The 22,742-nt window shown below is 40.1% G+C and overlaps 1 protein-coding gene across 5 annotated transcripts in view; it reads left to right on the top strand.

Annotated features, from left to right (window-relative positions):
* The window catches only part of SORCS1 (sortilin related VPS10 domain containing receptor 1), a 487,586-nt gene that overhangs the window by 173,985 nt on the left and 290,859 nt on the right, over positions 1 to 22,742 (top strand). The gene's annotated exons all lie outside the window — the stretch shown is intronic.

The raw sequence follows: 22,742 nt of genomic DNA, 5'->3' as shown, positions 1-22,742 counted from the left end.
TGATTGGTCAGGCCTGGGTCACATTATAATCCCTGAGTCTGGGAAAGGATGGAGACAATCTCTGAGATAATATTCAGTGATCACTGGCTTGGTGGCAAGCCCAGAGTCTGTTCTGATTGGTCAGTGCCCTTGTCATAACGATACTTAACTAACTGTTAAGTATCACTTCTGATCAGCCACCCCCAACACACACACGTGCATGCGAGGACTAAGTGGTTATCCTAATAACAGAAAAACGGGGTGTGGTCTTTGTGTAGACAAAGGCTGTGGGTGTCCACCACACAAGATCAGTGGAGGATTCCATCACCTGTCGGGTCACTTGACTGGGAGATACTGGCAGTCAGTCTCAGTGCTGAGGTCTAGGGAGAAAGACTCTACTGTGTTAGGTGTCCACCCCTGGTACAGTCAACAGTGACTGGGGAGGGAAACTTGATTTACACCATAGTGATTTGGTTGCAGGGCCTATCCTTATAGGGCAATGCAGGTGTCATACAAGAAAAGGATCATGGTTTGGTTAGACACCACAAAGGAATCTACCATACACCACAAAGGGATTGTTCATTAAATTTTATTTTTACTTAATATCTATTTCTATTAGGCTTGACACTATGTACAAGAAGCCCCAAATAAGTTGTTCTGAGCTTTAGGAAAACTCTCGTAGACTAAAGAAAAGAATAGATCCTGTTATTTTCTTTGTTGTCAGGTTTTTAGATTATTGAACTCCTCCTCCAGCTAGGAGGTCAATTATGTAGAGTTTCTGCCCCAAGGAAATTATGTAACTGAAATAAAGTGTGGAAAGTTTGGTAGGAGCCTCAGAAAACGCAGTTCTTTAATGCAGTAAGGGCCTGACACCTGCTGTATTGTTTAAATTCAGTACCTTTTCATCAGAATCTCCATGACTCTGAGTAAGCTTATGCTTCCTTGATAGATTTCTCTAATGTATGTACATATATGAAAGTAAAAGCCAGCTTTTATTCTGCAGTGCATCTGCCATATAAAGTGTAGTCGGCATATTAGGAAATTAAGAGATATGCAGTTCTGTCTCAGTGGGACAGAGGCTTTTAGCAGCCATACTCTCAGCCTGAGCGGGGGGAAGGGCATGCTGGAGAGACATGAGGAGCAGCTTGTCCTAGACTACTGAAGCTCGTGTTCAACGTGCTTCTATCCCTCAGCTGGAGCATTGTTACTGATGCCCCAGTGTAGAGAGAATGTTCTTTTCTGATCTTAAGGGAGGGGGTTAGCGAAATAAAAATGATATCACCTTCCGATAGTATCAGGCCTCCCTTCAGAGGGAATAACCTCCATGGGCTTAAGCTTGGCAAAGTGTGGCAAGAATGACATGCTGACTTTTCAGTCTTAGAATTAATTTCACTAGAGAAATATGTACATATGCACACATACACGCACACATAGATAAATATATACACACATACATACATATATATACACACATACATATAGACATATACTCACATATATTCACTTTTCTAGTATACCCACAACAGTCATTTTTGTCATACATGTCATATATTCTACAGGTCATATGTGGCAAATGACTGCCATGTCTGTTTTATACTATTAGAACTACTTATTTTAATACTTTGGTAGAAGAGCACATGCCTTAGTGAAAATATAATTTAGAGAAGAAAAGAGACAAGGAGAAGGAAAAAGATTTAGACTACTTCACAAGTGGTTTGGTAGGGCTTGCGTTTTTGAGCGGCTCATGATGCCCATACGTGGTCTTTAGGGAACCTCTTTGGGGGTATTAATATAGAGGAGGAATGGGGCAGGCCTGGATGAGCCAAGGACGGGGATCAGGAAGAGAGGTCCTCATGGTTCTGAGTCATCTAGTTCAGCCCTACCTGAAGATACTAGACTGCCAAGTGTGGACTCATTTTCTCCCACATCAGCTCTTACCTTCTTCTCAGAAAACCAGCCTATGCCAAAAATTGGGGGTTTACCGGAGGCACAGAGTAGGTTTTAGGTATTCTCATGGCATCCACAGCACAGAGCACTGGACTTAACACATAGATGTTGCTCGATAAGTATCTGTTTTTGAACAGACCAGAGAATACTACAATTTTATCTCTACTGCATGGTCAACAATATATAATTTTCTTTCTCATTCATTTGTTCAAGAAAGATGTTTGATTAACTCCTTTAGGCCTTAGATTGTTGTGGTCAAAGGAGAGGCGGGTAAGTGAGTACATAGATCAACAGCACATAAGCTCTGGCCTTCAGGTGTTCATTGTCGAGAGGGGGCAAAGATCTGTGGACAGTTCCAGTCAGAGAGAAATGTACTTACATGTAACCTGCCTTATGTAATTGTACTTAATATGGTACTTAAGCAGCCACCCAGCGCTGCCAGATCGCAGAAGAAGATCTAATGTCATAGACAATCTGTCATACAACCATAAGTGTTGTAATAAAGATATGAGATGTGTTGCTTCTTTACGTTGCTCCTGTGTATGTTTTGTCTTCTCGACTAGACTTTAAGTCCTTAAACCCAGCACCTTGCTGGTTTAATGATAATGGCAATGATGCTGGTAATAGTGATAATAATGACAACAATAATAAAAACTAACTTTTGTTGAGCACATGCTGTGTATCAGGCACAATGCTAAGTGCTAGACATGCGTTATTGTATCCTCTCAATTCATTTTCATAGTATGCCCAAGGTCACACAACTTGTAAATAATGTCCACACACTTACAGGCATGTTAGTTAATAAACTTCAATCATTTCACTGCTTATCTATCTTCCAGAGTCCCATCTGCCTTCTGGTGGGTCTTTCTGTACATAAGCAAACAAAATTTTAATTATATATATTTTACATATATAGTTATATATATATAGTATATAATATATATCAGTATATAGTAGGGTTTTCAAAGCACTGTGACATTCTGAGCAGCATTTGCCCTACTCCAGAAAAATACTGGGCAACAGGGAAATGGCTTCTTGTCTGACAAATAGACACCTGCACTTTTCAATTGAGCCCTTAGTCTTTACAGCTTTTACCAGCTGAATAGTCAAAAGGGGCAAGTGGCAAATGCCTTTGGGGTGTTAGAATGGGAGAGAGGCCAGGAGGCCACTGACCGTGTAGTGATGCCCTAGGGCTTTAAACCTCCCTCAGTCAACAAGCCCTGGATGACAGAGTGAGACGCTGCTGTACCAAATTAATGAGCTTTTGCCCCAGTTGGTCTTGTCATTGATTACACCTTAATCCTGGAGCAAGTTGTTGATTTTGTTTTGTTTTCTGTTGTTTTTCATTCAGGGAATCAAACTGAGAGGACAAGGGGATGATGTGACACAGAACGATTAACTACACCTCAGAATCTTCTCCATCTTGCAGTGGGTTAAGCTTTGAGATTTGGTAGAGCCGGTCGTTTTACCATACTGGGGCAAGATAAGCTTAAAGGTTGAGATAAATAAAATGTCAAAATCTAGATAGGGTATCTCTGAGAAGAAATATATTCATCGTTTTTCCCTCTAGTGCCAGGGTAATCAGCACTCTGCTGAGAGGCTTAGCTGCTGAGAAAGCCCTAGGCAATTCTGGCTGGAGCTGAAAGTATCCTCTCTTAAAGGGACACACAACCCGCGGTGCCTCTGGCTCCTGCAGCTTGCCTGACATGGCTGACTTCTCCTCAAACTCAATTGTATCCCACTTTCAGATCCACGTGAAACACAGGCAAGCTTCCAGCAGATCTTCAAGCCTGTGTACTTCTCAAACAGCAAAACCTGCTTTTTGGGGACAAAGGAGCATATGGTTAAAGTCGAGAGAATGGGTTAGGCTGTCTGTTTAATTCTGCGCTGGAAGCCGGTTGGCCCTGTTTCATTATCATAGGAGTCACTTTGTTTCTTGTTGGGTGTTACGCACAGGGATTACCAAGAGAGATTTCCCAGTAGAGTCTTTGTAGAGAGAGAAGCCATAGAGTGCCTTGAGGCAGCATCTGTGTAGGGTTGGCTGTAGCCAGTGCTCTCTGGAGAGTGCAGGTGCTCAGGCTGACAGAAGCTGACCTGAAGGCAGTGACTGCGCCAGCCCTGAGGGCGAGTCCCAGTAGCTGTGAGTTTCTTTTCTCTCCCTACTTCTCATCCAGAGGAAGAGCAAAGGGCGGCTTGGGACAGATTGTTAGTCCCTACTTTGAAGGATGTTTTGCTACAAAATACAGCTTCTAGTCAACTATAAAAATAAGGATAGCGAACAGGGAAACCCACCCTAAAAAAGAAAAAGAATAAAGCGAGAATGTGATAATTTCCCTACAAGAGGACTCTGTGTGTTACAAAAATCCGGTGATGTTATTCATCCCCGTGCCTGCAAATGTTCGTGCCTCCCCGATGGCCCCCAGGAGAGAGCCAAGCTCCCCAGCAGGATCAGGAGGTGCATTGAATTCTGGCTCTTTGGATTCTGGATTCTTTCGAGCTTTCTAACTGCTGCTGCCATCCCCACATCTTGTGTCACACGGTGCAGGTTACAGTTCCTTGACTCGAAAACTTGTCTCATTAAACCTTATTGTTATTTTTTTAAAAATCAAAGAAGTAATGTATGCTCATTCTAATGAGCCAAACCATACAGAGACAAATAAAAGAATGTTAGTAGTCTCTTACTTCCCACACAGATCCAGCTTTCCTGAGGTCTGTGATGCTAAGAGTTTGGATGATTCTGTCCATACCTTTAGACCCAACTCAAAAATGTTAACAGATATATACATATATCAGGACTGCTTTTTTGTCTGCTTAAGAAAATAAGAGTAACTATTCACAGGACTCTGACACCTGTTTACTTCACTTAACAATGAGTTATGAGAGTCTGTCCAGATGAATACATTAAAAAAAAAAATGGGTCAGTTTTATAAGCATCAAATAGTGTGTTGTTTTATGCCGAATTAAACAACTGCATCCTTGATTAACATGTAGTGCTTCCTGTGTGCCAGGAAGTGTCCTCAGTGCTTTATATCCTTATAACAATGCTATACAATAGCCACTACTAGTATCCCAGGTTTATAGATGAGAGAAGTGAGGCTTAGAAAAATTAGTTGTGTGTCCAGTGATCATGCAGCCAGTAAGTGGCAGAGCTGTCTCCTGAGTCTGTTCTCTTAATGCCTATGCTACATGCCCTCCATTACCTTTTCAACGGATCTGTAGTTAATTTCCACAGTATTTGCTATTACATATAGTGCTTCAGTAAACATATTTGTAAGCAGGTCTTTACATTTTGGTAATTTTCTCTCTGTAAAGTACTGTAGAGTCCTAGAGGTGATATTGCTCTATCAAAATTAAATGCATTCATAATGTTAATAGATACCTGAGAGCACTTGCCAAGAAGATTGGAACAATTCGTATACCCACAAGCAAGATCACATTGTACGTTTCCTGACAATTTCACCAGCACTGGGTAGTATTTTCAATACTTACAATTTTGCGATGAGTGAAAATGGTGTCTTGATCTCATTGTGTTTTAAGGGGTAGTTTCCTGACTACTAGTGCTATTTAGCTTCTTTTCATATGTTTATTGGTCTGTGGCACTGTTGACCCTCTGTCTCCAACTCCTATCCCCCCAAGCAAAGGTAATTGTTCCTTTATCAGTAACCCTGTAGTGTATTACTTTGTCTTATAATGGTTATCAGATGCATATTTTTTGGTTCAGTTTAACAAACATCTACCAGCCCCTTATTCTATGCCAGGCACTGTGCTAGGTAGGCACTGGGAATGGGATACAAGTAAGAAATTGTTCCTTCCCTATAAAAACTCAAAATCTAGCAAAGGGCAGACACTGAGTGGGTAATTATATACAAGTGTGGCAAATGCAATGTAAAAGTTACGCACAAGTTACTGTTGATGTTCATCTATTTCCATACTAGCCTGGAAACTCAAAGACTATGACCACGTCTTAGTTATTTTTGTTTGCTTGGCACCTAAAATATAACTGGGCACATATTAAGTATCATTAAATGTTTTTTGCTTAGAAGCAGAATATTAAGAAACGGTTCAGGGTCTCTGCAAGCCAGGTCTGTGTCTTATACTTGTTTATATCCTAAAATTTTAACCTAATGCCTTCCTTGTAAGAGATACTGTTTTGACTTATATGCTACATGAATTTGTGAAATGCCATTGCACTACATTCAAAAAGTAAGAACGTAGCCAATGCCAAGCATGAAAAGCCCAGATTTGAGCTGGGGCATCTGGTTATGTCCATAGAGCACTATGCATGCATGTTAGCCCTATCAATTTTGACAAAATCTTACTGCACACCCATGTGAAGGCTGTTTCTACCGAGATGTGGCTGCATTCTGCCCAAAAGCACAGCAGGCCTTTCTGAGATCGCTATGAGAGTCTGGCCTCGGATTGCACCTCTACACTGCTTGTTTGCCTCAGTGATTGGCACTTGGCTGAGTTCTCTACCTCTCCTTTTAGCAAGTAGTGGATGAGATACACACGAAAGCCATCATTGCCCTGATGTTTATCAGTATGAGCCCAGGAAACAAGTGAAGAAAATTTCACTAGAGAAAGCAGAGCAACTGGCATTCCAATAGCAAACTTGGATGTAGATTCAGGAAGTATTTGGAATGTTAATTCCTATTTTGGGGGCCGGCCCCGTGGCTTAGCTGTTAAGTGCACGTGCTCCGCTACTGGCGGCCCAGGTTCTGATCCTGGGCGCGCACCGAGGCACCGCTTCTCCGGCCATGCTGAGGCGGCGTCCCACATACAGCAACTAGAAGGATGTGCAACTATGACATACAACTATCTACTGGGGCTTTGGGGAAACAAAAGGAGGAGGATTGGCAATAGATGTTAGCTCAGAGCCGGTTTCCTCAGCAAAAAAAAAGAGGAGGATTAGCACGGATGTTAGCTCAGGGCTGATCTTCCTCACAAAAAAAAAAAAAAAATTCCTATTTTGCTACATTGCCATTGAACACTACATGGTAGAATCTTCCATCCGGGGGGTCCCTTGAGATATAGGTCACCCCATCCAATTCTTTGGTAGGAGCCAAATGTTTCCATATCCTCATAACACCTCAGAGGTTATGATCCTTTGGTCTGTCCTTTAACGTCAAAAATTGAGCTTATTATTAATTAGTAATCGAACAGTGAGGATTAAATGCTGTTTGAGTATAGAGCTCTGAACTGGGCACAAAGAAGGTCAAAAGATACCCTAGGACATAATTTAATTCTCCCCTTCTAGCAACATGCAGTCTCATTATTCAGTCAACATGACTAGCTCTTCCTCATTTTTCAGGTCTCAGCCTGAATACTACCTTCTCATTAAAAAAAGCCATTTATATCTACCTTATTAAAAAGAGGGCCCTTGTTTCTTTCTACCATAGCTCTTTATTTCATTCACTGCATGTGTCATGATCCGTAATGGTTTTATTTATTACTTACCTATTGTCTGATGCCACCACTAGAATATAAGCTCCCCGAGGGCAGAAACTTTGTCTGTTTCACTTTCCATTTTATTTCAAATGCCCAGGAAAGTGCCTGGCCTATAGATGTTCGAGTGAGATTTGTCAAATTAGTTGAGTGTATAAATTAAGTACATACCTAGAATCGTGCTAAATGGTATGAATCTGATGTCAATAAGATCTGATTGTTGCCCTTAAGGAATTCACATTCTGGTGGAGGAGACAGATAAATAAATGAGAGATTATATTAGTGTATCAGTTGCCTTAATAGAGGTACCATAATATGCTCTGGGTTGGGGAAGGGAAAGCTTGTGGGTAAAAGAATACCTGATCTGAATCTTGAAGAACAAGCAGGAATCAGACTAGTAAAGGGACTAATTATTTATTTATTGAGTGTGTACTGTATTCCAGGCACCTTTGGGTACTGATGGCATGGCATCTTGAGGAAACTGCACAGATCTCAATATAGTCTATGTATGGATAGAGTGTTTGGAGATGATTCTGGAAAAATAGAAATGGACCTGTTCAAATTCTTCCATGCTAAGTATTCTGACATTTATCCCAGAGGAAGTTATGCATCATTAAAAGGTTTGGGGCAAGGGAAAGATTTGATGAAATGTAAATTTTAGGGGAAAATAATGATCATGATGTCAAGTTGAGGTTTACAGTTGGAAAAGAGCAAAACTGGTGACCATGAGAAAGTAGTCAGTGAAGTAAGAAGAGATGAAAAGGGGCTGACTTTTTTTATGGCATGAGGAAATGGAGTATGGGATGTGAGTGTAGTGGTGGTGATTCCAATAGATCTTATAAAGTAAAAATGAACAGGACTAGTTGGATGAGTGAGAAGGTGAGAGGAAGAGACGTATCGACAGTGACTTTCCTGCTTTTGTCTTGGATAGTCCAGTGGATGGTGAGGTTATTTATTGTGTACATCTGCTCTGCTGACTTCTACTGAGCACCTACAACTATGAATGAGAAAAGGATATGGAGACAACTCTTTCAAGGAAGAAGCTGTGAAGGGAAATAAAGGAAGAAACGTGATTTTGCATAAAGGAGGTCATAGACTAAAGGAATATCTTCCTTGCATTGAGTGAGGACACCCCTGACCATGTTTTATAGGGGGATAAATCAGTGGAAAGAGATTGAAAATGTAGGGAAACTTAGGAGGGAATAAAATTGGTAGAGGATTGAGTGGCAGAGAGGATATGGATTTGGAGTTTATGTGGGGGATGATCCAGCCACCATTGATCAGGGTAGGGTGAGGGTGGGCAGAGGGGGAACATCTCTTTCACCAAGCAGGGAGGCCAGAGTGGGGCTTTCCTGAGAGACACAGATATGCTTTCTGGGAGACCAGGAGTTGAAGGAGCTGCCGCCCTTTGGGTGTGTGCTGAGTGGGAATGGACTTGAGAAGAAGCTTGACTATTTCGAAGACCAGCTGAGGAGGCATGAGGAGGGACTGCTCAGGGACATGCAGGTGCTGTTCTGGGCAACGCTTCAACCCCAGCTGAGGTTGCAGACTGGGATTAGCATGGCTGTGCTTTTACTCCAGGAGCCTGGTGTAATACTCAAGAAGGCAGCTGGTTATGTAGTTCTGGAGACATGTTGAAGAACGACAAAAGAGCCAAGGGGCTGAGGTATGGGAGTGGTAGATGAGGGAGTCCTTGCTAAATAGAGAAGAAAGCGAAGCCGGAAGCTGGGGGAGGATAAACAGTGAAACAGCAGGACCCTCAATCCAAGCATATTTAAAGGCCTAAAGCACACTTAAGAAATAATATCCAGAGGAGTGTGCTTTTTACAATATTAAATTTAGAACATACATATCCCCTAGGGGACTAGGTGAAATGGAACTGGTCAGAGCAGGTGGAGTTAATCAGAAAAGCCTTTTGTTAAAGCTGCTGTTAAGGAATCCACTCAGCTTTGTAGAAGGAGCTGCTGTTTTTCTGCGTGCACGTGGAACAGCAGGATCTGCTTGTCAGGTCTCCCACATTCCTGAGATACTCATGAGTGACGACTCCCTTCCACGTCTTTTCTCCAGGCAGCTCCTAACGCCAAGACCTAAGACTTGTATATTAACCACACTGGTAGTCACAGTGATACCTTGTCAACAGAGAATGCCAGCCCAGATGTCACAGTGAAGTGATGTTAATTTCTTTTCTAGTGGCTTTTTTTCCTCCTTCTCACAATTTGCTCTGGAACCCATGCTAATAATTTGCTCTTTTTATATTTAAAAGTCTCTTTTTTGGAGTTTAATTTTCTGGATTCTCAATTGACCTTGCCTGTGACTTCTCCTATCCCTTTCCTATTGGGTATTTATGTTCCTTGACTTTGATCACTGCACTTACTAGAATTCTTGATACAGGAAGATCGTTATATGTTCCCGTCAGGGTGAACCACTTGTAGGTTCTGCCAAACAAGATGTGCTCTTGAAGGCCATTCTGTAAACAGGTCAGCACTTGGGCTCAGGCGTTGGACTGCCTGGGCATGAATCCAGGCTCTGTCCACTGACTAGCTCTGAGATGGTGGTGAGGTTTCTTGATTTTTCTGCTTCACTTCCTCCTCAGAAAAGGGGGCTGTAATAATATTTATCTCATAGGATTGTGGGGACACTTATGTTAAATATATATCACCTACTAGACACACAGTAAATGATACAAAATAAACAATAGACAACATTGGATCTTGTACTTCTGTGGTCTTCTTTGCTTGAAATATCTTTTCCCTTCTATTCGATTTGTCTAATAAATAATAATGATAGCCACTTATACTGACAATTTACTGTGTGCCAGGCACTCCTCTAAGTGCTTTGTATACATACCAACTAAATTAATCCTCACAATAACCCTATGAGTTTGGTACTATCATTATACCCATTTTATAGATGGTGAAACTTGGGCAGAGAGTCACGAGGATTCTAAGCAGTAGAGAAGAGATCTGAATCCAGGCAGTCTGGCTCTGGAACGCAGGCATTGAACCCCACAGGGACCATCTCTTGTGTGATCCCTTCCCAAGGAGGATAAATTACTACTCATGTGCTAACTCTTACTGTTGTACGTATTTTCCTTTTTGAATGTATTACTTTGAGTTATAAGCACTTTCTGTATAGTTATTCCCCTCACTGGGACTATTTTGAAGGTTACCTGTTATCTTATTCACCTTTGTATCCCCAGTACCAGTGACAGATCTTGACCCATAGTAAGTGTTCAGTAAAAGGAGCACCAGGACAAATATACTGGGGAAAGAAGATTTTTTAAAAATTATCTGTGTTGTCTGTGGATGAAATTAATTGATATAAAGCTTGTCCCATCCTATATATCACAGGTAATCAAAGGCTAACAGAAGGTAGTTTACTCAAATGTCAGGTCTTGCTCTCATTTATTGTCATCGAACATGAAAGAGGTGACAAATATTAATTTGATTTCAGCACACAGATTGACATTGTTAAGCTGCATGTCTGTAATGATGCTTCTGTGAGTGTTGGAAGCTGGTATTGTGGTAAAGGGTAGATGAATTTATTCCTATAGTGTCTCCTAGTTTCTTTTCCTTCTGTTAGCATTAGAGGGTTGTTTAGAAACAAATGTAATATTGGGTCCATTTGAATTCCTAACCCAGAGCACTGCACATGGTGCTGTCCCCGAAGAATTAACTTTAGGTAGGGGGATGTGGGGCATTATTATGACCAGGCTTAACTGTGTGAGCAAAGGCCAGGAGAGCTAGTGTGTCAGTGAAGCTGGTACCTAGGGCTGGGGGTTTGCCCTATGTATCTTAGGGCAAGAGGGTTAAAAGCAGCATTACTGGAGAATTTGAGAAAACGCTTTTTCTTATTTCAAGTGAAGTTTCCGAAATATTGTTCATCCATAAATCAAGCTGGAGCATTTTTGGCTCCGTTCTCCTCTTTCCAAAGGGAAATGGTGTGCTGAAGAGTTATTCCTCAGCACGGCTTTATTTCTTTCTCCTGCTGGGATATATTAGCAAGGTCATCACCTTTGGTTTATTGGCTTCAAACAATCTGTGATTGCAGAGGATTATGACTTCTTAGCTTGCAGAAGCAGGAGATGCAATCAATTCATGAAAGGCACAGGACTTTTTTTTTTTTCTTTTAACAAATGTATATTTATTTCTGCTAGCATTTCTGGGGACCAAGACTTAAAAGAGTTTTTTGAAAAGAATTTATCTTTGAATGTCCTGCTTCATTGCTCCTTTCAAATAGGAACATTGAGTCTGGCCAGTGTGAACTTAGCCTTAACTCTTTGAGTTTAAAAGAAATAAGATGACTTCACAAAAAAGTCGGTCTTCCCCTTCCCCAACTCTAAACCAAATTAATTGGGAAATTTCCTTGTAGTATGCCAAACACATATCCTTTGAAATAATTGGAGGACGTGGATTAGCCATGCCTGAAGGTTGATGAATTAAGTTCTCTTTGGTGCGACAAGGGAATTTTTTGTCTGAAAACCCTTAGAATTTGATTAGTATTTATTGTGATATCAGTTTTATCATTACTGATGTCATTTCTCAACTTCCTGGATCACCCTTTCTCAATTTGTTATTGCCTTTCTCTAAGTTGGGAATCTATCATTTCGGACCTCAAAGAAGTGTTAAAATTTAAACTGTCCTCTTCCTTCTACATTGCATGGGACATTTCCTTTTTGGGGCTTCAGGAAGCAATCCAAAAGACCTGTCTCTTCAAAATTTAACAAACAACTGTTGTAACATGGAGACTGTATTTTTACCAGGCTGCAGTGGGTCCTGGCCTGCAGTAGTCTTGGCAATCAGAGTTTTGCTGACACCATGTGCTTCTAGTTACTGCTGCACTCTTGATAGAGGAGGTCTGGCCTCTGACTTCCATTTTTTGGCAGCTCTGCAGAGGTCAGAGGCTGATGCTCTGATGCTGAAATGACGTGTGAATCTGTGGACTCTGTCTATACCCACCACTTTTTTTGTTTGGGTCAGTTTTACAGTATCTACAAAACTGGAAGACTCTTAACTCGAAAAGGACCCTGCTTACTTATTCATTGGGCAGTCTAAGCACATGATGCAATTGCTCCTCTAATCACCAGGAAGCATATGGGATCAGCGATGGGGACAGCGAAGTCAGCTACTCTCTGGACTCCAGGCAGCAGGGAACAGCTGAGAATGGCGGCTTCCATGGCTGTCCTGAATAGCTTAGCTTCACTAGCCAGCATGGCAGCTTGAGGTACATCAATTTGCCACCTTTGCTCTTGGGTACTAATTCACCCATGTTCCTCACCTTCTCCAGATATAACTCTGCAGGATATATTCAGAATGAAAATTAGGGCCATATCTCTTAGTCCAAAGACCCATTGTAGTAGGGCAGAGGTCAAGGTGCAGGTACCAATCTAGTTTATAATGGCAACATCAAGCTGATACATGTGTGGTGTGTTAAGCCCTGAAATAGGCCTCATAGACTAGAGCATATTGAGACTGTGGATTTTGGTTCCTCTTCCCTCCCCTTTCTGGGCCTGCTCTCTTCACTGGTTTGACACTTCCTACTACCTGATAGTCCCTATGCCCACTGGAAATAATGCTGCCCTTCCTTTCTTTATAGATTCTTTATCTTTATGGAAAAAATAGAGTTGAGAAGGTCACTGAATCTATTCAAGCCTTAGTTAATGTTACCCTTTCTGGTCCTCACTTCCTCTTCTGGTAAATTGGGCTGATAATACTTCAGCATTTCAGATTCAAGAGAACATGCATATGCTAATTTAAAATTAAAATTAGTTTCAGAAATTTATCTAAAACAGGGTGGTCACAAAGAACTGCTAGTGATTTTGTCTGTGTAGGATAGATCCTGCCATATCTGAGAAGTCTACTATTTTGATTTTCCACAATGCTTTTAAAGTTGAGGCTTGAATTATGTTCAAGTAAATCTTTGCACTTGATGCTTCCTTTTAAGGAAATGAAGACATCTTTTTCCTCAGGGGCTTATGCCAAACCTGTCATCATCAAGGCTACATCTAATCTATGGAGGAAATCAGAGTTCAGTAAATCCCTGAACAATAGCTCTGCTTCCTGCTTCCCAGTGTCCATGAAAACTTAATCCCCCACAAGTACATCTCATGTCGGTTTATTGTGAGGAAAATGTATCTGAAGTTCCAGATGCATAGTGGGGTCTTATTAAATCTAAGTTCCCTCTATTAAAAGCATTTTCTATACCTTCTTCTTTTCTTGATGCCTGAAGGTATTGTTATCAATCCACTGAAAGATGTACTGGGGCTAAGAGAGTGCTTGCTCTTAGATTGGCTAACCAAATCTAAGCTGCTGTCTTGGACTTGAGTGCCTCTTCGCTACATTTCTCCTCAGTTCTGTGCTGTTTGCTGGATGCAGGATTCTGGGAAAGGGAGTTGGTAACCATCCTGTTGTTTTGCCTAAGAAAATCATGCAACTCATGCCCACAAGATATGAGTCAGGACTCAAATGGCAATACAAAGGAAAAAGCTTAGTCAAGTGTCTGTGTCTCAACTGATGGCTAACAGAAAGTTAGAGAATAGGGGAATTGAGATTTTCATCAGTGAATCAGTATTTAAGAATAGTTAGCTTCCTGTATCATCCTGCAAAGATCACTTTTGCAGATTTTCAGGAGGTAGTATAGAATACTTAACATTCAAAGTTGTTCCAGTCAGATGGCGATAGGGGTGTGTATTCAAAAGAATGGAACCTACAGGCTCAGTCTAATTCCTAAGTTTCAAAGTACTTTCTAGAAATGTTAAAAATTCTCAATTAATATTCAATAAGGTTCATCTACTTGAATTTTCCTCAAACTTTTGCAATATCATCAAATATCAAATCTATTAGAGAGAACTACTTTGATGAGTCCTATGAAAAGTAAACAGTATGTCCTGTCCATGTTTGAGAGTTAGTTTGAGCATGTCCTGTGTTCTAGTCTTAGCACTAATTATGGGATCTTAGCCATATTGTTTTATTTCATAGAGTCTTGGGCTTCTCATTTTTAAGAAGAAAAGTATGTAGTAGATGGGCTCTGATTTTCAACCTAGCTTTAACATTCCATATTTCTAAGAATTCTTGCCCCATATATTTGCCTTGCTTGAAGCAGTTGTCCTAATATATTTTGGAATGTTACTGAGTACAATCGTGTGTTGCTTAATGACAGGAATACATTCTGAGAATTGTGTTGTTAGGTGATTTCATCGTTGTGTGAACATCATAGAGTGTACTTACACAAACCTAGATGGTATACCCTTACTATACACCTAGGCTATACGGTGCTAATCTTATGGGACCACCATCACATATGTGGTCCATCGTTGACCAAAACATCATTATGCGGTGCATGACTGTATCCCTCTTCTTTCTAGGATTTTTTCCTTAAATGTGTCCATCATAACTTGTTAGTACTTGATTAGAGGTAAACAGGCAGGTAACTCACTATAGTATTGCAGGTAGGAAGCCTGGTTTTCACGGCTACTAAATTAGAGAACCCATATATCCTAAGTTAAAATGATAGAAAATAGAGAATTACCTTGACTAAGTTACCTTATGTCTTTGAACCTTGATTTCCGTATCATATTGGTGATAATATTGTTTCATCAATCAGGTTACTGTAAGGAGAAAATAAAATATTTTAAGATCTGGCACATTTTAAGTTATAAGACGTAGAAATATAATTGAAACTCAGTCTTCTGATTGTAAAGGTGACGAGGGAAAAGAGCTAGCTATCAGTTACTGAAAAGCCTCTGTGAGCCTCAGTTTCCTCATTTGTAAAAAGGGGATTCCAAAAATTCTTTCCTTAGTTAAGGTTGTTATAAATATCTGGTAACCAGATTTGATGATGGCCCACATGCTCTGCAAGTTATAAAGTGCTCTGTGAATGTTAATTATCCTTAGTTGGAGTTGGAGGAGGGAAAACTTGACCTTTGTGCCTTCTTCCACCATGGCAGGGCACCTGTCCTGGATGCAACTGTCCAAGTATCATTGTAGTTCAGTGGGTATTGGACTCCTTGAGAGTAAGTGTTTAGTTGGCAACTTTTTTTTGCCTTGTAGCACTGGAGCAGAGAACAATGCCTGCCACATAGTGAGTATTCAATAAGTATCTCTAATGAATCAGTGAATTAATAAATCACTGATTTTAGCCTCTATTCTATTGATCATATGCCTGGTGGTATGCCAAGTATATTTCATACTCAGTGGCCCTTAATCCTGGGCACATTAGAATCTCCTGGGGAGTTTTAAAAAATAGTGTATGTGTGGTCCCACCCAAAAGTAATTGAATCAGAATCTCTGGGCTGAACCTGGGACATAGATAGTTGAAAAGCTACCCAAGTGATTTTAATGTGTGAGGGACTCACAGAATCAATGAACTCTTGATGCATGTTTTCCTGGAGTTTGCTCAACTGGGCTGCTTGCTAATGTGGCCAGTTACTTCTGGGCATCCCAGTTTTAGTGAACATGTTCTCCCATCTTGCCATTTGTCATGGCTAAAATAGTCCACATTAACAAGGATGCAAATTTATCATCCGCGTTAAGAGTATAATCTCTTTTGCATCTAGTCCTGAAACACAGTCATGCTGTCCACTTAAATCATAAACTTAGAGCCTTGTGTATTGTGAAAGAAAACAGATAAATCAGCATGGAGAAAATTAATGTTGACAAAGATCGCTATGTTGTAAATTGCAGAGGCCTGGATCTCAGACTGGTTTCAGAATCACAACTATTGGTAATCGCTCTGTAGCTTTATGAAATGAGGAAGCAGTGTCTTGAAGGTGGTTTGAGTTGGAGGCTAATTCTTATTTAAATGTTTGGTTTGCAACTGTGTTGGCACAACCCAGCTAAATGTTGCCATTGCCACTGGGGGGTAGTGCTCACCTTGAAGGTACTTCTGATTCTAAGGAGGGTAGAGGAGACAGTCTCATTTTGCATGCTTGTTGAGGATGGCCTTAGAGCAAAACCTTGTCTGGATTCTTTGGAATTATGTTGCTGTGTTTTTCTTGGATTGTTGACATTTTCATTCTTCTTTAGTTCCTGAGTCCCAGTCAAGTGTCATTTTGTCCAAGAAGCAAATGTAAGTCATGCAGCAGTTGGGCATCTGCACATGTGGTGAGCAATGGGGGAAAGATCGCTATCACTCTAACCCAACATCTGCCTTTGCTTTGTCACCCAGTGACAAAGTTAAGTAACAACTCAAGGTTCCAGTAATAACACAAGGTGAAGTGCTGGGACGCGCTTCAAGGAAGGGCGATTAGATGCCAAATGAGTGGTATCGGGGGCTATCAGCAGCTAAATGTGAAGTTATTTTTACTCAAGATAGTGATTTCTCCTCTGTTTTTAAAAACCATAGGGTATCTCCAGGTATTTCAAAAAAAATGTCATACAATTCTCAAAAATAATAATATATTTGTAGAGTATGTTAATACCATAGTACGCTTTTAGCAGTAAGTATGGAGGTAGGAGAAAATTCACATAATGTCACTGCTCCAGAAATAAAGGATCAAATGGACAACTGATCTGCTTGACACCTCATTTCTTCATGAGAATGTCCCCAGAGTATAACTATCAGTGTCCCCAAGCCCTGTGCTTTCTTGAGCCTCCTGGAACCACGCAAGTCTATGACTATTCCTGCTGTTCTGGGAGAATCTGCATTTTTTCCCCAGATACTTTTCCTAACCCATGGCACAGGCAGCCTGGATTTGGGGTGCATTTATCTCCTATCACTCTTTTGTTTCTCTTTCTGTTCTTACCTTTGATTCCAGAAATATTTTAAAAATAATGGATGGTAGTTAATAAACAACATGGCAGGAAGGAAAAAGTGAATAGTGGTGTGCTCATTTTGATAGACTATGCTGCCTGCAGATAATTTACCAGGGCAGAGTGCTGACATACACAGCCCAACAAGAAGGACTTATCCCTGATCTTAAACCAAAATCATTCTTGAAAGTTTCCTTTATTCATAAGGCGCGATCCATGAAAACTGCAAGAGGCTGTCCTGTGATGATGCCTCTGAGCTGGTGGCTCTCCAGTTCAGGAGTTAGGAACAAGCAAACATCTATATTTGTGCACTTGGAGAGATTGCCAACTTTCAAAGAAAGAACTTTACATGAGTCCAGCATGGTGAAACAGAGTTTTCTGCCTTTACTACCAAGTATGTTCCCTACCCACTTCCATGCTCTCCCCAGTGAGTTCTGAGACCCTGCTCTTGCAGCTGCTTTTAGCTCCATCATGTCGAATATATTTCGTCACTTTTCTGTCTTGCCTCTACTGTAAACCCTTTGATGAAAGACAACATTTCTTTGTGCGTCCTCACCTACTGGAGCACCTGGCACATTAAGTACACTCATTAAAATTAATTAAATGAGGGCGGGCCCTGTGGCTTAGCGGTTAAGTGCGCACGCTCCGATGCTGGCGACCAGGGTTCAGATCCCGGGCGCGCACCAACGCACCACTTCTCTGGCCATGCTGAGGCCGCGTCCCACGTACAGCAACTAGAAGGATGTGCAACTATGACATACAACTATCTACTGGGGCTTTGGGGGAAATAAATAAATAAATAAATAAAAATAAAAAAATAAAAAATAAAATTAATTAAATGAATGAATGACTGAACTGAATGAATGAATGAAGATCCAGAAGAATATTTCTAGAATTCTCTCAGTAGGATCTAAGTCAAACCTCCTCCCAAATATTGTTGAACCCTGAGAGTCTGCCCGGAGAGGAAGGGGAAGACATGGATTTCCCTGAGTCTTCTCAAAATTAGGAAAGAAATCAGACACCCAGTATTTATTTTCCCAGGATTCTACTCACAACATGTGGCTTTTCCAGGATCACACACCCGACCTGTATTGTGTAGGGATCCTAAGGCTGCAGTATCTGCATTAATACACCTCATAGCTGGTTCCACCACAGTTAGACTCTAGGAAATTATAATTGCAATACTCCACTGAAATCTGCTGAGATTATCTTGTCTTTGAAAGGCAAATTCCCTCAAGTCTGTCCTTGATTACTAAGATTTTTGAGCAAATATGATTTGAGGAGGCAGTCTTGGGAAGCATTAGGACGCTAGGCTTCCTGAACTTTCGACAGAAATTTCGCTTAGGAGCCTTACCTGACTAACAAGAGTGATTAGAAAAAAAAAAAAAAAAGAGTCCTGACTCCTAAGAAACACCATGTCTTCCCAGATTCTATTAAGAAAAAACAAGACAATACACAAAAAAACAACACAAAACAAGTTGCACCTAATCCAAGCACATGGGACATAGGTAGAGGTCTTCTGTATTGGGGCTGTGCCTACAAACTGGCTATTTCCTTTAATACAAAGACATTAATTTATAATGAGATGCACAAAGCATACATACATGCATACACCTACACATGCCAGCTTCTGCATATTCCCAGTGGCAAAATGAGGCAAGGCTAGCAGAGAATTCTGCAAATAATTTGTATTCAGATATACAGCAGCCCTGCCACTTATTTTGCAGGGTAAGCTGATGACTGTTTACTCTAAGCATAATGACTCTGTTAGGAGTGACCTTTCCTGGTGATTTTCTAACCAGTCAGTCTTAACCCTTTAATTAATTAATTTTCTTAAGCAAAAGGGGCCCTCTCACTCTTTCTGTCTTAGTATTCATTTTACACCATACTGAAAATTATTAGTTCGGGAATTTTAATGACTGTACATCATTTATTTTCATCTTTCTGGCTGGGATCTCAGCAACTGAGTGTTCTGATTTGTACTGTGTGTATGTGTGTGTGTGTATGCATGCATATACCCTTGCAAGTGTGTGTGGTCATTTGTTTGTTATAGAAACTTTGCTGACTGCTCCAAAATTCAACCAAGAACAGCAGCTTAAATGACAAAAGTTTGGTTTTCCATATACTCCGGATACTAAAACAATGGAGGGAAAATGAACCAAAAAGCCTGCAATATAGCCTTTCTTGGGTGATCTGCTTTTCCAGAAGCTGATTAGGGGTCTGATCTGTCTCAGTGTGGCTTCATTATTAGAGAGAGGGAAAGAGGAAGAAAGAGACAGTGCCTTTTCTTTTAGAAAAAGGCCATTTTAATAGGGAGGGAAAGTAAACAGCAGCCATACCTCCACGGATCTCAGTTTTCACTAATGGGCCAATTCACATCTTTTTCTATTCTAATATGCCAGGTCTTTTTTTTATTATTTGAATTTTTCTATTAACTGCTACAGGGAGACCTACATATAATGTATAGTGGAAAGGAGATGGAAAAGGATGAGCAATGCGCAATTCCTAAGGATTTTAGAAATCTTTTGTTCCGGGAAAATTAATTCTCTTCTAATCTTTAATATAATCCCCTTGTAAGTCCCTCCTCTAAGGCTGAGTCACCCTTGAACATGAAACAGTTCTTAACCACTGAGGCATATTCATGGAGTGACCCAGAAGGAGCCATTGATTTCTCGCTTGGGAGTCTGTGCCTTTCCTATGGATGTTTTAATGTGTCTCATCATCAGTATATTTTAATAGTATTCTTTAATTGGACGTAACTGCAAGTAAAAAAAAAGAGATTTGTTCTTTTTTCTTATAAAATTACACACACTCTCGTTATAGAAAAACATTTGAAAAATATAGAAAGTTTATTTGCTAAGGAAAAAGGCAAAAGTGAGAAAAAGTAGGCATGGGAAGTGGGTTAGTAGATGAAAGCTGTCAACTCCTCTCCTCTGTATGGAGCAGCCTTCCTTTTCCTTACTCCTCTTGGCCTCCTCCCAGGAGAATGGAACCTCTGCCCATAGTCCCTTAAAATGCCAGATCACATGCCCAGATGGGGCTCCTCCTTCTGTGGGCGCATGGCCTGGCCAGGATGGGATCCTGCACTATCCTCTCCTCTGTCCCCTCTCTCCTATCTGTGTACCTATCTTGGAAGAACCCTGGCTCTAACCTTGTATCATGTATTATTTTTCTTTTATGTTCTACTCCTAGTAACTGGATAGATAAACTCATGTTATGACTGACCTAGGCATTAGTCATTGTCTCTTGGGTATATATATCTCCCTTAGAAACTTTTTGGGAAGAATGGTTATGATTAAAATCCTTGATCTAATATCATCTTGATACTATTAAAATTATGTAATAATTCTCTTCAAAGTTAACTGTTCGATTTGTGCTTATTTATACTTGATGAGATTTTGTAGTCTACTTTTGTATCTTTTTTCCTAATATTTTATTATATTCGTTTTAACCATATAGGATTGTCAGCTTTTGAACTACAAAATGCTTCAATCTAGTAATAATAATGAGTGCTCAGTAAAAGATAACTTTGTCATTCACTAAGCATGTCACACAGACCATCTCGTTTAATTCTCACAATAACCTGCTCAGGTAATTACTTTTTTTAATCCCCACTTTTCAGATGAGACAATCAAGGCTCAGAAAGGTAAAGTGGCTAGTTGACTATTAAATGGCTGGTAAGGAGGCAAGCCAGTATTTAAACTCAGTTCTCTTTGATGTTAGAGTTTTTTTTATTCAAGGCACACAAATTATTTAAAATATATATATATTCTTAACAGCTGCATAATAGCTCATTGTAGGGATCTACTTTAGTATTTTTATCTTAAAAAGATTGAATTCCCTGATTAACATTTATGTTGTTTCTGTTTTTTTCATTACTATGGAGAATGCCGTGATAACGTAACTCTTAGTATCCATATAACTGTAGAAACATTTGCTGTTTCTAGATCTACTCCTGTGTTTTCCATCGATCGATAATATCCAATATGAGCCTCAAGATTTACCAACAAGGAAGTTATTATCTATTTTCTTTTAAAAGTCATTTTTTATTTTCAAAGTGTTTTATTTTGAAATCTTTTTAATGGTAGAGACCCGGTAACGTGTTTATATAAAACATTAGGTTTGTGCACAAATTTCCAGGAACACAACTGTTTTAGAGAGCCTGATATACCTGTAGCTGCTCCTTTTCATGGTCAAGAAAATCTTAACAAAATCATTGGCTTCACTTCTCCGTGGAACATACTGTCCCTTGGGCTCTTGTATTACCCCCAAAGATATAGGGCAATTGTTTTCTATTGTATTGTTTTGCTGAGAAGGAACAATTTTATCGTAAAAACACAGAAATAGACTTGAAGCAATTATATGTGAAATGCTGCATGAACAAATTTCAGGTTATCTAGACATAAAAGGAAAAACTAATTGTCTGGCTGAAACATTCTTACTTCTTCTCTCAAGCAATTGTCAGATGGAGGGAACAGTGAGGGGGGAAATTGCTGTTCAGGGTTGGAGAGACTCGGGCTCTTGTCCTGTGGTGTCAACCCGTTCTGTATCAGTAAGCAAGCTTGAGGCCATCAAGTGGGGCTGCTTATTAGCATCTGTATTTCAAGCCACTTTCATGCTAAGCCGGGAGCCAGTATAATTTGGGTGTTAAGTTTCTGCTGCAGGCACAGCTAGTTGAGTGTGGTAGTGGTCCCATCCAGGAGTCCACAAACAGAGAGTGAATGCTGTGCCTTGTGGAAAACTCATCATGCAGAGGGGCAGCATGAGTTGTGGCTGGCTGGCAGTGGGCCCTGGGGGAAATGTGAGGCTGCTCTGGCTGCAGAAGAAGACAGGATAGGGGAAGGGGCCTTTGTGCCACACAACAGAAAACAACACAGAAGACAATCATTTATCCAGCATTGTAGGGCTTTGCCTGCTCCAAATTAGCAATACTGCCAGACTCTTGATATTTTAATTCACAAGGACTCAATGATGGCAAAAGGATATTTTTAGTGTATACATTATGATACATACTGTAGAATCAAGGAGTAAAAGTATAATTTTTAAAATAATTTTTGAAGTACGTATGTTCTAGAAAGTATGTGTATATTTCTTTAGTATAAAAATATCTTGTGAGTGAGCAAAGGAATTGTCATTTTGCATAGATCAGAACATCTGAAGTTTGTTGAAAGCCGAACGAAGATTTGTAAAACCCTAGATACTTACCAAAGTTACACAAGGAATACATTTTGCTTGTCTGTTCTTATAGAAAAAAACGTGAATTCACACTAAAATCATATTACCTTAAAATGCAAAAACAAAATGTAGTTAAATGTAAAAACTTTCAAAAATGGGTAGAGAATTCCTATGCATCTCTCTCTCAGGGAATATCCAGCAGTGGCATTAACATCTGCAGAAATGGACAGGATGATGGGCTATGCTTTTGATTAAGTCCTTCCATCCCACCCATCCTCATGTTCTTATACTTCCCCTTCTTTTCAAATTCCTCTTTTGCCTTTTGCATACCTTTTGAAATAGCTCCTGCATATTATATATATATACATATGTATATATATGTAAAATGTATATGTAATAGTGAAATTTGTGGGATTTTCACAATATTAACAAATGTTAATAAAATTA

The sequence above is a fragment of the Ceratotherium simum genome, chromosome 6 (genome assembly GCF_057802395.1).
Source record: "Ceratotherium simum simum isolate JZ-2026a chromosome 6, ASM5780239v1, whole genome shotgun sequence".
In the NCBI taxonomy this organism is placed as follows: Eukaryota; Metazoa; Chordata; class Mammalia; order Perissodactyla; family Rhinocerotidae; genus Ceratotherium; species Ceratotherium simum.
This window is presented reverse-complemented; position numbering and strand designations above follow the sequence as displayed.